The 14,100-nt window shown below is 37.4% G+C and overlaps 1 pseudogene; it reads left to right on the top strand.

Moving 5' to 3' along the window:
* The first annotated feature begins 385 nt into the window (after nt 1-385).
* On the top strand, nt 386-504 carry LOC128247968 (5S ribosomal RNA; annotated as a pseudogene).
* The last annotated feature ends 13,596 nt before the right edge of the window (nt 505-14,100 follow it).

The raw sequence follows: 14,100 nt of genomic DNA, 5'->3' as shown, positions 1-14,100 counted from the left end.
GTTTACTTTCTCCTCAGTTGGCGTTTTGTATCAATACACACACACACATATAAGGCATGTGCCTCAAACCAAAGTGCAGGGTAAGCTGTATGCATTAACAAAGCAAATTGCCAACAAAAGGCCATTTTACTATGATAATATGAACAAATATTTACGTTCAAGTATAACATCTCTAGGAAGAAATAAAAGTTGAGTGATTTTTACCGATACATGTAAAGACATAAAACACTTATATGTATACAAAATAGTAAATACACTTTTTTTATTTTTCAGCTGTACTTACATATATATTTAATATTGCCATTTTTATACATAAAATTTATCTCTAAAAATTAGCTTAATCAACAGTTAAACACACAAGCACAACCACCTTTACTCTATAATTACAGTGGGCCATATCATGCTGAGAGCACCGGTTCTCGTCTGATCACCGAAGTTAAGCAACGTCGAGCCTAATGAGTACTTAGATGGGTGACCGCTTGGGAAACCTAGGTGCTGTAAGCATCCTACATTTACACCATTTCAAGCGTTGCTGTTGCCAGTAAGACATTCGAGCGAGATCGTTGCCAGTGCCGCTGGACTGGCTCCTGTGCAGCTGGCACATAAAATACACCATTTCGAGCGTGGCTGTCACCAGTATCCGCCTGACTGGCCCTCGTGCCGGTGGCACGTAAAAGCACCCACTACACTCTCGGAGTGGTTGGCGTTAGGAAGGTCATCCAGCTGTAGAAACTCTGCCAAATCAGATTGGAGCCTGGTGTCGCCTCCTGGTCCACCAGTCCTCAGTCAAATCATCCAACCCATGCTAGCATGGAAAGCAGACGTTAAACGTCGAATAGAGGTATAGACTTCAATTTGAGTTGATGACAACTATATTTAATGTATTATAGAGCTGAACTCACAGTACTTGGGTTTCATAGGTTTATGCTTCACATAGACGTTGAAAGGTAGTGAAAATTGCTTGTCTAACATCAAAATAGTAGCTCTTTACTGAGTTATACACTGCTTTCTTTACACTTTTTTAGAATTTTTATAATGTACTGGAAATCATTTGCTTTTTATATTTAGTAATTGATATAGTTTTAGTTTGGTTAGGTACAGCCTATCTTGACTACACAGATGGCACTTCTCTAATATATACGAGTCTGTTATACTGCATATGTAGTTTTTAAGACTGAATAATCCTTATCAATCCCTTTCAGTGTAGCCTGAGAGAAGCAGGTGCAGTGGTAAGGTTTTATATACAGTTGATACTTGCAGGGTATAAGGTCTATGTACCTATGGTAGATGAAGACCAAAGTCTTCAGTTTGAGAATGTTATTTCATAAACAAGCCGATTCAGAATCAAGCAGAATGCTAAAATATTGAGATGTATATTCTTCTAAAATATATCATCCACAGAAATACATTATGTTCTTGATAACAATGATGATATGCATGAAAAATGTCTTGTAATTCTTACCAGTACATCTTGGAGGTATCCTGCTCCATACTGACAATAGCCAGCAATTGCAGACACTAGAATTTATGAAGCTAATGGCTTAAATGACTTTGCCTTACAGAGAGTTTACTGTACATTAACCAAAACTTGTGACTATGTATGATTTATTTTGGAATCAAGTTTCAAATTTATGTATAAGGATAAAAGTGATATTCATGCTTAACCATCTAAGATTTTTGTGAGACATAAATTAAAACTAGACTGTGGATTCAGTTAAAGAAATTATCCTATTTTCCTGCTTAAATAGGATGTGTTTCTAATACAGTTACATCTCAATCTCCACAATTCTTTGTTCAGTTTCACTAGTCACGGCAGTTTGTCACCAGCATGTAGTCTCCATTCGTTTCTAGGACTGTGCAGTTATCCTGCACAAACACAAACTTCCTAACATGCATTAAAAACAAAACCCTATCAATGGGTAGGCTTCTGTTTACTAACATACTATTATCTCATTGATGCTGTATGTCATCGTCACCCTTCTGTTTCATTTATTGATATTACAGCAGTGTTTGTCTGAATTTGTGAATTTTGTGTCACTCTAACCCAGATCCCATAGTAAATACTTTTTTTTTTTGCTCCATCCTCTTTCCTAAAACTACACTTTTAAAACTTGTTCCTTCCTTTTAAATTCAAAATAATCAATTAGTAGATCAAGTTAAATCCAACTTTGTCAACCCCACTGATCTCGGAATGCTTATTCTGAAGGCAGAGTTGTATGATTAAGAAGCATGCTTTGCATCCATGTAGATTTTAGTTCAGTCACCTCCATGACACCTTGAGCAAGTGTCTTCTACTCTTACCCTGGACCAACCAGTGCCTTAGAAGTGATGCTAGGAGACAGGAACCCTGTGTGTGTGTGTGTTTATGTTTTTGTTTGTCTCACTCGCTGGCTTGTTTATATCCTTGTAACTTATCAGTTTGGCAAAAGAGACTGACAGAATAAGTACCGAACTTTAAAAAAAAAGTTACTGGGGTCAATTTGTTCAACTGAACCTTTCAAGGCAATGCCCCAGCATGACCACAGTTGAGTGACTGAAACAAAAGGATAAAAATTGTATGTTGATACAGCTGTATCACCTGCCTACATGAATCAATTTCTTGATGCTCAGTTGCTTTCTCGATTCATACTCATTTAATTTGATAATGTACATCCAATATACCATACTGAACTCATTAACCTCTGTTGTTGATTCTCTGCAATTACTATTATGCAACAATAGTGTCACATTTCTTATGCATGGCTTATAAAGTCTAAAATAATGTGGCGAATCTTGATGCCTATACAGGCAGCTAGAAATCCTTAAAATATGTTCTTCCATCTTTGAATCCTTGCCTAAATACTATTACTAATAACCCCATTACTATACCACCTAAGTCAATAAGAGAGTTATGGCCAATATTAAAGCTTGTAAAAAATAATAGAACATGCAATACCAAGATAGTAGAGTTCTTGAAATTTCAAAATATCACATAATCCTTACTCAGTGTCTCATTTAGAAAGTTTTCCGATACACTGGCCTTTCTATGAATATTACAAAAATTTTAATAAACTTTTTGTTATAGAAATGTGTGTGTGTGTGTGTCTGTATGAATGTTTATATTCCACATTTTGCATGAAAGCATTGAGCTAAAAATTGGTGCCGTTTGTTCACATTTCGTATATATAAAAAAAGAAGTTCTTCTCTGGCTCTGCATTTTTAAATATGAGTGGAATGATAAAAATCCACTTCTCGAAAAACACGTAAGGGTTGGCGACAGAAGATATCTAGCTGTAAAGTTATGTCTCAATAATATATATTCACCCAATTCGCATTAGAAATAGAGAAAAATAGCTATTAAATGGACAAATGAAATATATCACTATTATAAGAATGCCAACATTTTATAGCTTTATTAGTATCTTAACGTGGAGGCGCAATGGCCCAGTGGTTAGGGCAGCGGACTCGTGGTCATAGGATCGTTGTTTCGATTCCCAGACCGGGCGTTGTGAGTGTTTATTGAGTGAAAACACCTAAAGCCCCACAAGGCTCCGGCAGGGGGTGGTGGCAAACCCTGCTGTACTCTTTCACCACAACTTTCTCTCACTCTTACTTCCTGTTTCTGTTGTGCCTGTAATTCAAAGGGTCAGCCTTGTCACACTGTGTCATGCTGAATATCCCCAAGAACTACATTAAGGGTACACGTGTCTGTGGAGTGCTCAGCCACTTGCACGTTAATCTCATGAGCAGGCTGTTCCGTTGATCAGATCAACTGGAACCCTCGTCGTCGTAAGTGACGGAGTGCCAACAACAACAGTATCTTAACAATGAACTTGCAAGGGAGCCTCTCTGCAATTGGTCAGTCAATTTAAAATAACAACCAAATCACAACCTACCTTCTCAAATAATGAAAGGACATTGGATAATATAGTTTTGCATATCCCTAAAAAGGCAGAATACTTATACCTCAAATACTTTTGATCATATCTGCTCAATCAGGGTTGTTGGGGACAAGGGTCTAATCAACACTAACAACATCTATTTTTTTGTTTTTTATCAGTATTCTAAGAAATGGCATTTTTGTTAAACTTTTACAAAATTAGAGAGTTTACTTTAATCGCATATACTTTTTTTTTTTTTTTATCCAATACATAGGAAGGTTTTTCTTCATTAGAAATCAAAACTGAAAAAAACATTGAATATGAAAACTATTTAAAATATACAGTTCTCATTACGAATCTTGTTAATAATTTTTTTGTATAATAAACTTTATTTATTATGATTTAATTACAAAGAAACAGAACAAAAGAGAGTGGGGGGTAAATAGCAGAAGGTAGAGGGGAAAGGAGCAACGGGCCACACACCTCAAAACAAATGGCGTTGCCACAGAGAATGGCCAGCAACACTTGCTGTGGCAGGGCTGTGGAGGAAATCAGTAGTGTGGGGTCAGAGAACACCTGAGGTTTCAATGGCACAAACTGAAAGCCAATCAGGCCTGTGTATGTATTTATTTTTCTCTTTTTCTACATTATGGGTAGTGACCACTGGGTTTGCAAATTATAACAGCCAATTTGGTAAATAGGTACACTTAATACTTTCAAAGTTTTTGGTTTTTTTCAGGTTGCATTTTTTCTTTCCAAGGAGTATACTGTATTTATGCTTAAATTCTTGAATTTGTCAAATCATCATTATTTCTCATTGTTTCAGTTACAACTCTCCCCTACCCCTCACCACAGTCTATATCTTTCCATGTTTTACATGCGCTAAATCTTCAGATTTCAACATATTCTCAAAATATTCAAAGTGTAGGGTTCCCTACTCTGTATTATTATCAAAGTATGGCAAAATTGTTAGTATATAGGTGCAGGAGTGGCTGTGTGGTAAGTAGCTTGCTTACCAACCACATGGTTCCCGGTTCAGGACAAATGTCTTCTACTATAGCCTCGGGCCGACCAAAGCCTTGTGAGTGGATTTGGTAGACGGAAACTGAAAGAAGCCCATTATGTATATATATATACGTTTGTGTGTCTGTGTTTTTCCCCCCACCATCGCTTGACAACTGATGCCAGTGTGTTTATGTCCCTGTAACTTACCAATTCGGCAAAATAGACTGTTAGAATAAGTACTAGGCTTACAAAGAATAAGTCCTGGGGTCAGTTTGTTTGACTGAAGGTGGTGCTCCAGCATGGCCGCAGTCAAATGACAAACAAATAAATGAGTAATACCAAGCAAAACGCTTAGCTGCATTTCACATCCCGAATTCAAATGCCACCAAGGTTAACAGTACCTTTCATCTTTTTAGGGTCAATAAGATAAATACCAGTTATGCACTGGGATCAATATAATCAACTTAACCCCCTCCCTGAAATTATTGCCCTTGTGCCAAAATTTGAAACCATTATTATTATTATTGAGTGAGAGAGCAGTGCATGCCATCAAAGTGACACTGGAGTAAAATATACGAAGCCCATTATACCCATCATGACTACCCGTCTGATAAGAGTACACCAGGCACATGCATCACAACCATATGTGCATGACATGGTGATCTCATGTCAAGATAAACAGCGCATGACCTTGCAGGTGGGGCCCAGTTAGAATTTTCTTCAGGTCGAGGAGCCCATCCCGCTCAAAAGGTCCCTGAATAAGGTTTGTTTAAGGATGTTGAGCAAAACACCCATGTTTCCAAAGGTGAATTATTCAAACCCCAAAGAATTCCTCTCAACACATGGCTATGATGCTCCCCCACTACTTCTGCTCATGATCAGAGATGCACATATCGTCAGCCACCAAGGGACATGCTCAACTGGTTACGGTCAAGCAAATCTGTGGTATTAAGCAGAATATTTGCTGTAGCCCATCTTTTATACCAAGACAAAACAATGTACATGATAACACTTCCGATCAATTAAGATCAGAAGCCATGAGAGCCACTGCCTGGTACTGCATCATGGCATTTATTATTATTATTATTATACCAGTGAGCTGGCAGAATCATTTGCACACCAAGCAAAATGTTTAGCAGCATTTCATCCTTCTTTGCCTTTCATATTTTTAAGGTCGATAAATTAAGCACCAGTGAAATACTGGGGTTGATGTAATCGAATAGCCCCCTCCCCCAAAATTTCAGACCTTGTGCCTTTAGTAGAAAGGGTTATTATTATTATTATTATTATCATTATTATTATTATTATTACAGACTACTATTAATTTTGGTTTTCTTCTCCAGTTGGACAGACTGAAACATTAATAGACTTTGTTTAAAATCTGTTAGGACCCATGACCAATATACTTTGAATCTGTTTTTGAACAGGTGTTAAGTATTAGACGAACTGTATTTGGTCATAAGGTTATCATTGAAGACTTTTTGTGTCTCTATTGCATGTCAGCAGTGTGGAATCTAGCCGCCTCCAAACAGTCTTCTCGCAATGATAAATTCAAGTACTGCAGGCTACTGAAACACTGTAAAATACTATAGTGCTACTGCTGTTTTCATAAAAAAGTTGTTTCTACTTTACTGTAGCTGTTAAGTTCATAAACAATGTGGTATATGATACTGAAATGTCTCAACCACAGACAATACTTTGTTCATTCATTAAGCCCTTTCAATCTGTATAGAGCTTAGGTCATTTTCTCCACTATTCTTCTGGGTTTTGAATTGCTATCAATGCTTCTGTAATGTTGCTTTCTCTAGGTTGGAATATTGGCCCTACACAAATTAATTTTTATCTCTGAAAAGAGGTGGTCCATATTAGTCAGGCCTCTATTCTTTGACCTGTCCAACATGGAAAGTACTACCAGAAGGTTGTGCTTCACTGACATAGCTCTCAGGGTCATTGAGGTACACAAGCCACCACATTACAAGAACTGGACCTTGTGGTGGTCAGGCATAATGTTGATTAAAGAATACAAACAATAACTCTTCTGTTTGTTACACCCTGAACCTCTTTGTATATGTTGATCTTGTGATATTTTTCTCTGAATAACAAAACATTTGGTCTTTAAGAAAGAGCCACCATATATCAGGTTATAATCAATGCCTTTTCACAGCTAGATGAGCTGATCTACAGAGAGTTGGCCACAGACACAATGCAATGTCAGTGACTAGGTCTGAACTGCCAATATTTCAGTTTATTAATGTAGCTAACGTAAACTCTCTGAATAAATGGAGTGTTAGCTTTAATTTATGTCATGACAGTTTTAATTTCTGAAAGCTATTACATTTCACTTAGCCTGCTAATGATCTAGGAATAGTGTGTTTCAAATTCCCTAAAATTGCTGGCACTAGGCCAGCTATTTTAAGGAATGGTTAAGTTGAACCCAAGCACTCAACTGGTATTTATTTTATTGATGATGAAAAGATGAAAGGCAAAGTCAACTTTGGGAGGATTTTAAATCAGAAAAAAAAGAGCTCGAAGAAATCTCTCCAAGCATTTTATTCAACATATTAACAGTTCTGCAATTTGCTGCCTTGATCTAGAAATAGTTTGATCATCGCAATATGCCTCACCCCTTTTTCTTCTAAAGTATTAGCCATGTAGCTCAGTCAAATTAATTTAATATTTTATTCTTATTGTATGCTAAATGCTCTTGGGCAAGAGTTAGGCTAAGATCTGGCCACACAATGCATTGCTTTTGATTATAAGCTGAAACCGATTAGCACCATTATTGCTTTGGGAAAAGGTATAACGTTTTAAAATCTCATTCTCCTCAAATTGTTTCCTTCGTTCCAGTGAAAGAAATTAGTATTATGTACATGTAATGAAAAAGAGAGCAAGCAATGTGACATATCAAGGGAAACAACTCGTATTGCTTTTCCCTGCAAGTCTTGTGTAGGGAAAATGTCGGCCGGATCAAGCAGACTATGATCGTATCAATAACGTTCTAGTCGTAGTTGTAATTTTATTTGGGCATAGAGGAGGATGCACTAGATACACTATAACAGTAGATGATATATAAAAGGAGTGGGGACAAATTTCTTAGCTGTTATCTAAGACCGAACTGTAGATCAGTGTTTCCCAACCTATTTTCCCCTAGGCCACACTTTCCGGAGAAATGTATGCCTCCACTCCGGTGATTGGGAAAAAAGTATTGGTATAAAGAATCTGCTGGGGAAAAAAAAGATTCCATGTCCCACTAAAATATTTTTTTAATGAATCCCAGGCCCCACTGCTGGGGCGTATGCTGTAGATGAAAGGATACTGGCATAATTGGTTAGAGAAAAAATAACTTTGGTTTGGTGTCTCCGTAAGAAGCGGTTAATCTGTAATGTTTATCTCGAGTCAACCCAGAACGAGCACACTTATGATTAATGCATTACAGACTACAAAATCCATTATCTGGCATTTGGCGAGGTGGGGTGTCATGAAGAGATTTGGATTCTCTTTCTAGCTGATCGAATGACTGCATTGGAATTTTTACCCGGAATAGTTGTTTTTAAAAGTGTTGGAGGAGAAATGCGCCTGCAAAAGTTACTTGATATTGCCGTTCACATAAAAATTACACTCTTTTTAATTGTGTACTTACTCATTTAATAATGTTTTAATGAGTTAATAAAATGAATTTTGTTTTCAGGTTATATACACAAATTTCATTGAACCAATTTAGCACAAAAAACGTCACAGAAACTTAGTTTGTGTCAGATTGAATTGGTGGCCTGAAAATTGTAATAATCAGTTTGAGAGAAATTCAATTCGTTTATCTGGTTGGTATGGAATGGATTCACTGACCTTAAGAATAAATTTAGTTAAGTACTCTAAAATGTTCTACCGTCCGCCTGGTGTGCCAGATATTGATGGTGTCCCACCATCTTGATCATTAGAGTTATCTCCCTTTACCTGAAAGACTGTGTGTGTCCACTTCGTGGATAGAGAGATCGGTCGATTCTATTCAATTTTGAATTCTAGTTTATATATCTATATTATTCTCTTCATTTAGATATTGTTTTATGGTCTATCAGTTATCAATTCCGTCTGTAATTGTCATAGAATAGAGACTTCCCCACTTGGTTTTTGCCTCGTATTAGCCCTAACCGATCAGACATATGATCAATAGACATTCTAACTGTGACTGTCCCGTTCGCGAATTTTTTTTTCTCACGAGAGTTCCGGACCCCAGTTATGAACTCATTTGCATACAACCAATCAGAGCTCAACTATCAAACTAATTCATGAGCGCATAACAAGTGATGGGCGATAAGATCACTTTGGTAAGGAATGATCATGCTTCTTTTCTTTTTTAAGAATGTTTGTTGTTCTTGTTCCAACCATGGCTGCCTCTGCGTGTGTTGTCATTTACTTTGTAAAGCAGTATGGGGAGAGGGTTACTAGGACATCAACTTCTACCCACATTTTACCATCCATATCTTCACCATATCGGGCCCTAACAAAGTCCGATAATTGGTATGGATGCAATGAGATCGATCTAGGAACAATTCGACTGTAAAATGATCTTAACCATACAACCAAGTATGGTAGATAGACATTTCGTCCGGTTGGAGCGCAAATAATATTTCATTTGCTGACTGCTATTGAATCTGGAACAAATCCTCGTAACCCGTAAAAGGAGAGGTGGTAGCTTAAACATCGTTTTTTGCAATAAATGACAATATTTCATACAAGAGATGCATTCAAAGTCAAAACTTTAAAAAAATAATAATTCCGAAAATACTGTGAAAAGAATATTAAAACAAATATATTAATCCAGTGGTTTCCAAACGTTTTAGAGACGCGACCCACTATTTATGACACCAGTTTATGGCGACCCACTTAACTCTACTGGGTAAAAACAGACTTTTCCTTTTTACGATTACGTACGAATAAATAACTTACGAAAATGACCGCCTCTGATTTGCTAAGTTCGTGAAAAAAGCCTACTGCTTGATAAAACAACCAGTCTGGTATTGAAAACATGAGTCTTGAACTATTTCGATAGACAGCAGTTAATCAAAGCTAATGCGTAATTTTATAACTTTTTGCGACCCACTAGGATTCCGTTCCCGACCCATCAGTGGGTCGCGACTAATAGTTTCGAAACCACTGTATTAATCTATCTTCAAACAGTTAAGGTGCTGAATTGACAGAATCGTTAGAATAGCAGACAAATGTCAGCGGTATTTAGTTACTGCACTAAATACTTCAAATTCTAGTTGATATGGAACTTCTTTCATGTTTAACATAGATCTTAGCGTCGAGTTCTCTGCGACAAGGTTGTGAAATCAATTCAAACAATGGAAACAGCTTTATTTCATGAAGACAACTCTGAAGTTTCAGGCAAAACTTTTTATCAGAAAATAACTGCCTACTGGTTTTGAAGGATAAATAAAACAGGGTTTATAGACCAGGTGATATTTCGTCTCTCTCTCTCTCCCACCACCTCTCTCTAGACGACGGCGACGAAAGAGTCTTCCCAAAGTGGTTGGTTTCTTTTCTTCCTCGCAGGTGAAAAACAATTATTTCACTATTTGGATAATATGCATTACATCTCTCTGACATAAAGTTTTCTCGGATTCTACCTTTTTGTTTTATTGTCAATGCAGTTATGTAATACATACAAGACGTACATCGAAAATCGTCTTGGTTTCTTGCGGGTATTTTATGATATAACACCTGTAAACAGTCAAGGTCGTTATATTGCAGGCTCCAACCAACTGAAACTACTTGTTCGACAATTTCCGTAAAAATTTTTTTATTTCTTTAAACTTATTTTTTCCAGGTGAACAGTGAAAAACAGTTGCACGCACACACACACACACACACACACTCATACATGCATAAATACACATACATTTGTTTTCATGAATCGATTGTGTATATATGTGTGTATGTATGTATGTTTATGTGTGTATATGTATGTATATTTGTGTATGTAAGTATAAGTATGCATGTGTTTTTGTGCATATATGTATAGGTCTGTATGTAAGATGAAAAAAATTAAAGAAATTTGGGAAGACTCTTTCGTCGCCGTCGTCTAGATAGAGGTGGTGGGAGAGAGAGAGAGAGAGAGAGAGAGACGAAATATCACCTGGTTTATAAACCCTGTTTTATTTATCCTTCAAAACCAGTAGGCAGTTATTTTCTGATAATACAGGTATTGTATCATAAAATTCTTGCATGAAATCAAGACAAATTTTTATGAATGTATTAGATAACTGCATTGACGATAAAACAGAAAAAAGGTAGAATCCAAGAAAACTAGGATTTTTATGTTGGGGAACAGATGATAGATGGGGCCAAATAAGGAGAATAGGATGGGTCATCAACCTGTTCAAAGCTACATTCACGTACAGCAGCCTTTGAAACCAAGGACTTGTATATTGAAACTTTGTCCTGATGAAACAAGACTCCTTTCGTCAGTTTTCTTGAGCATTTACTCTTGATACCCTTTCGTAACTGCCTCAGCATGTTGGCATAGTACTCTCCATTGATGGTGTGGCCTTTTGAAGATAGTCAATAAACACAATCCCGTTTGCAACCCCCCAAACACTGAGGCTATCACTTCCCTGCAAATGAAACGACCTTGGCTTTCTTGAGAGCAGTTGAGGAGAGGTGTTTTCACTGCATGGATTGTCTCATTGTCTGGTTCAGTGATGAACTCAACACTTATTCTGAGTTTGGAAACGTTCAAGGAAACCAGCGGGATCTGGCTCAAATAATGTCAGATTTTCCTGTGACCTGATAATCCTGATGCTCACCAAGCAGAAACGTTCGTCATGCCAAGTTCATTGTGTTCCTCAATGGGGACAGTTGTAGGACGTCTAGACCTTGAGCCATCTTCAAGACTCTCCCTTCCTCTCCTAAATTCACCGAAGCTGCGAAGTTCATTAGCATTGTGCTTTCTTTCCAGACCCAGAAAGTTAAGATTAAAAATCTACTAGATTTATGTTCCGTTACAAGTCGACACGTTCAGGTAAGGTATGAATGAATAAGGAGGGGATAACAGAGAATCGACTTTCTGGAAAGGCAACACTTATGTAGGAACTGAGCGTGGAGAGTTTATCACCTGATAAACTGTTTTAAACGAGCAAGGAATGAATAACATTTGTTAGTTTGAATATTCAATATATATTTGCAAATGTGTAACCAGACAGAGTGCATGGAAGTTGTACGACTTTGTTAGAGTTAGAATTAGATATTTGTCTCTAACTCTAACTCGGCCATTTCTTTTCTCAAAAGTCAAACTTTACACAAGATCGAGAAACGTCGTAAAGCACCAACACTATCATTCTACATTGGCATTAGATCACTTGTTCGACGACGGTTCACAACATTTGAAGTTTATGTGTAAATGCGAAGCGTGATGGTTGGGTGCGGCCGTTTGGCCATTGGCGACTTGGCACGGCTGACTGGACAGTGAACCTATTTTGGCGACATTTATTTTTAGCATTGGAAGGAAACGCACTGAATTATACACATTCAGATAGACAGACAGATAGATAGAGAGATTACAATTTATTAATAGAACATGATTGACATAAACACTGAACCACTTCTCATACTCATTAACTGGCACTCCATGGGTCACGACGATGAGGGTCCCAGTTGATCAAGTGACTGACCACTCTACAGACACGGGTAACCTTAACGTAGTTCTCAGGGAGATTCAGTAGGACACAGAATGTAAGAAGACTGGTCCCTTTGAATTACAGGTACAACTCATTTTTGACAGCTAAGTAAACTGGAGCAACATGAAATAAATCATCTTGCTCAAGAATACAACGCGCCGCCGGGAATCGAACTCACGACCTTACGACCGTTAACTGAATACCCAAGCCATCAGCCACGCGCCATCTCTCATACACATAAAGAGAAATATACTGACACACATAAACAGGGAGAGAGAAAGGGAAAGGAGAACGATGGAAACGTTAAAACGCCCGATGTCAAATAAGTCAACGTCGTATCAGTGGCGTCAAAACGACTGTGCCAAAGCGTGTCATACGAGGTTAAATAAAACCAACTCAAAATATTAGTCGATCGCGTGAGTTTAGAAATTATATTTTGTTTAGTTGCGACGGTTCACAATGTCTTTAGTATATTCTATCCGAATCTAGAAATAGAGTTTCTTTGCTATGAATATGGTATAAGCTCAAAAATCCACTACAAGCACAGGGACCGAAATTTGTTGGAAGTGGGATAGTCGATCACATCGACTCCACTACTCACTAACTTGTACTTATTTTATCGACCCCGAAAGGATGAAAGGCAAAGTCGACCTCGGTAGAATTTGAACTCAAAACTTAAGACGGTTGAAATACCGCTAAGCATTTGTTCGGTGTGCTAACTATTCTGCTAGCAATTATTCCGATAATACTTTCCCAATAACGTTCTAACGTTGGCACAACCCAAGTAGTAGTAGTGGTGGTGGTGGTTATAATTTTGAGGGGAGGGAGTCTACACCACAAACCTCAGTACTTGACCAGTATTCTATTTTATTGACCCCCGAAAGGGTGCAAGACGAAGTTGAGCCCTGCAACATTTGAACTGAGAAAGTGAAGACCCAGAGAAAACATCGCAAGGCATTTTGTCAGACTCTTTAATGATTCTACGTGTAGTGATGCAACATTTTTAGAGTAGATTACTGAAGCCAGAAGGGGTTCTGAGACCTATATAACTGCCATTGACAAAGTAACCTCCCCCTGTACACACACACATGCATCATATTGGGTCTAACATTTTCTAAGGGTTCCCTCAATCCCTGAACTTAGTTCTTAAAATTGATGTGTGCTACTAAAGAGGACTCCTTATAAGACCACGGTAAACCGATTTTCTGGCTGTTTCCTTTTCTAACACTTATGTTCTTAAACGGTCAATTACCTACTTATCATTTTCTCTTCTCATTATATTTGAAGCTTCACATCTACGTACGGAATCACTAGAGGTTTGCGCAAACTCTTACAATAAAATTCGTTTGACTAAATATATTGTAGTGAATACTAGTGTGAAATAGCAATCAACTGTTGATGTGGATCACACAAAGTTTTGCCATTTAGATTATTAAAAACCCTTGTGGTTTCTTTTAATTAAAAGAATCTTGTACTGAAATTATGTATCATTCTGTTTTTAATGGTTATTATAGATCCTCCCTAACAGAAAGTTAATCTGATGCATTATACCATGTCTT

Source organism: Octopus bimaculoides, chromosome 5 (assembly GCF_001194135.2).
Source record: "Octopus bimaculoides isolate UCB-OBI-ISO-001 chromosome 5, ASM119413v2, whole genome shotgun sequence".
NCBI lineage: Eukaryota > Metazoa > Mollusca > Cephalopoda > Octopoda > Octopodidae > Octopus > Octopus bimaculoides.
The sequence above is the reverse complement of the archived record's forward strand: the minus strand, read 5'-3'. Positions and strand labels throughout refer to the sequence as shown.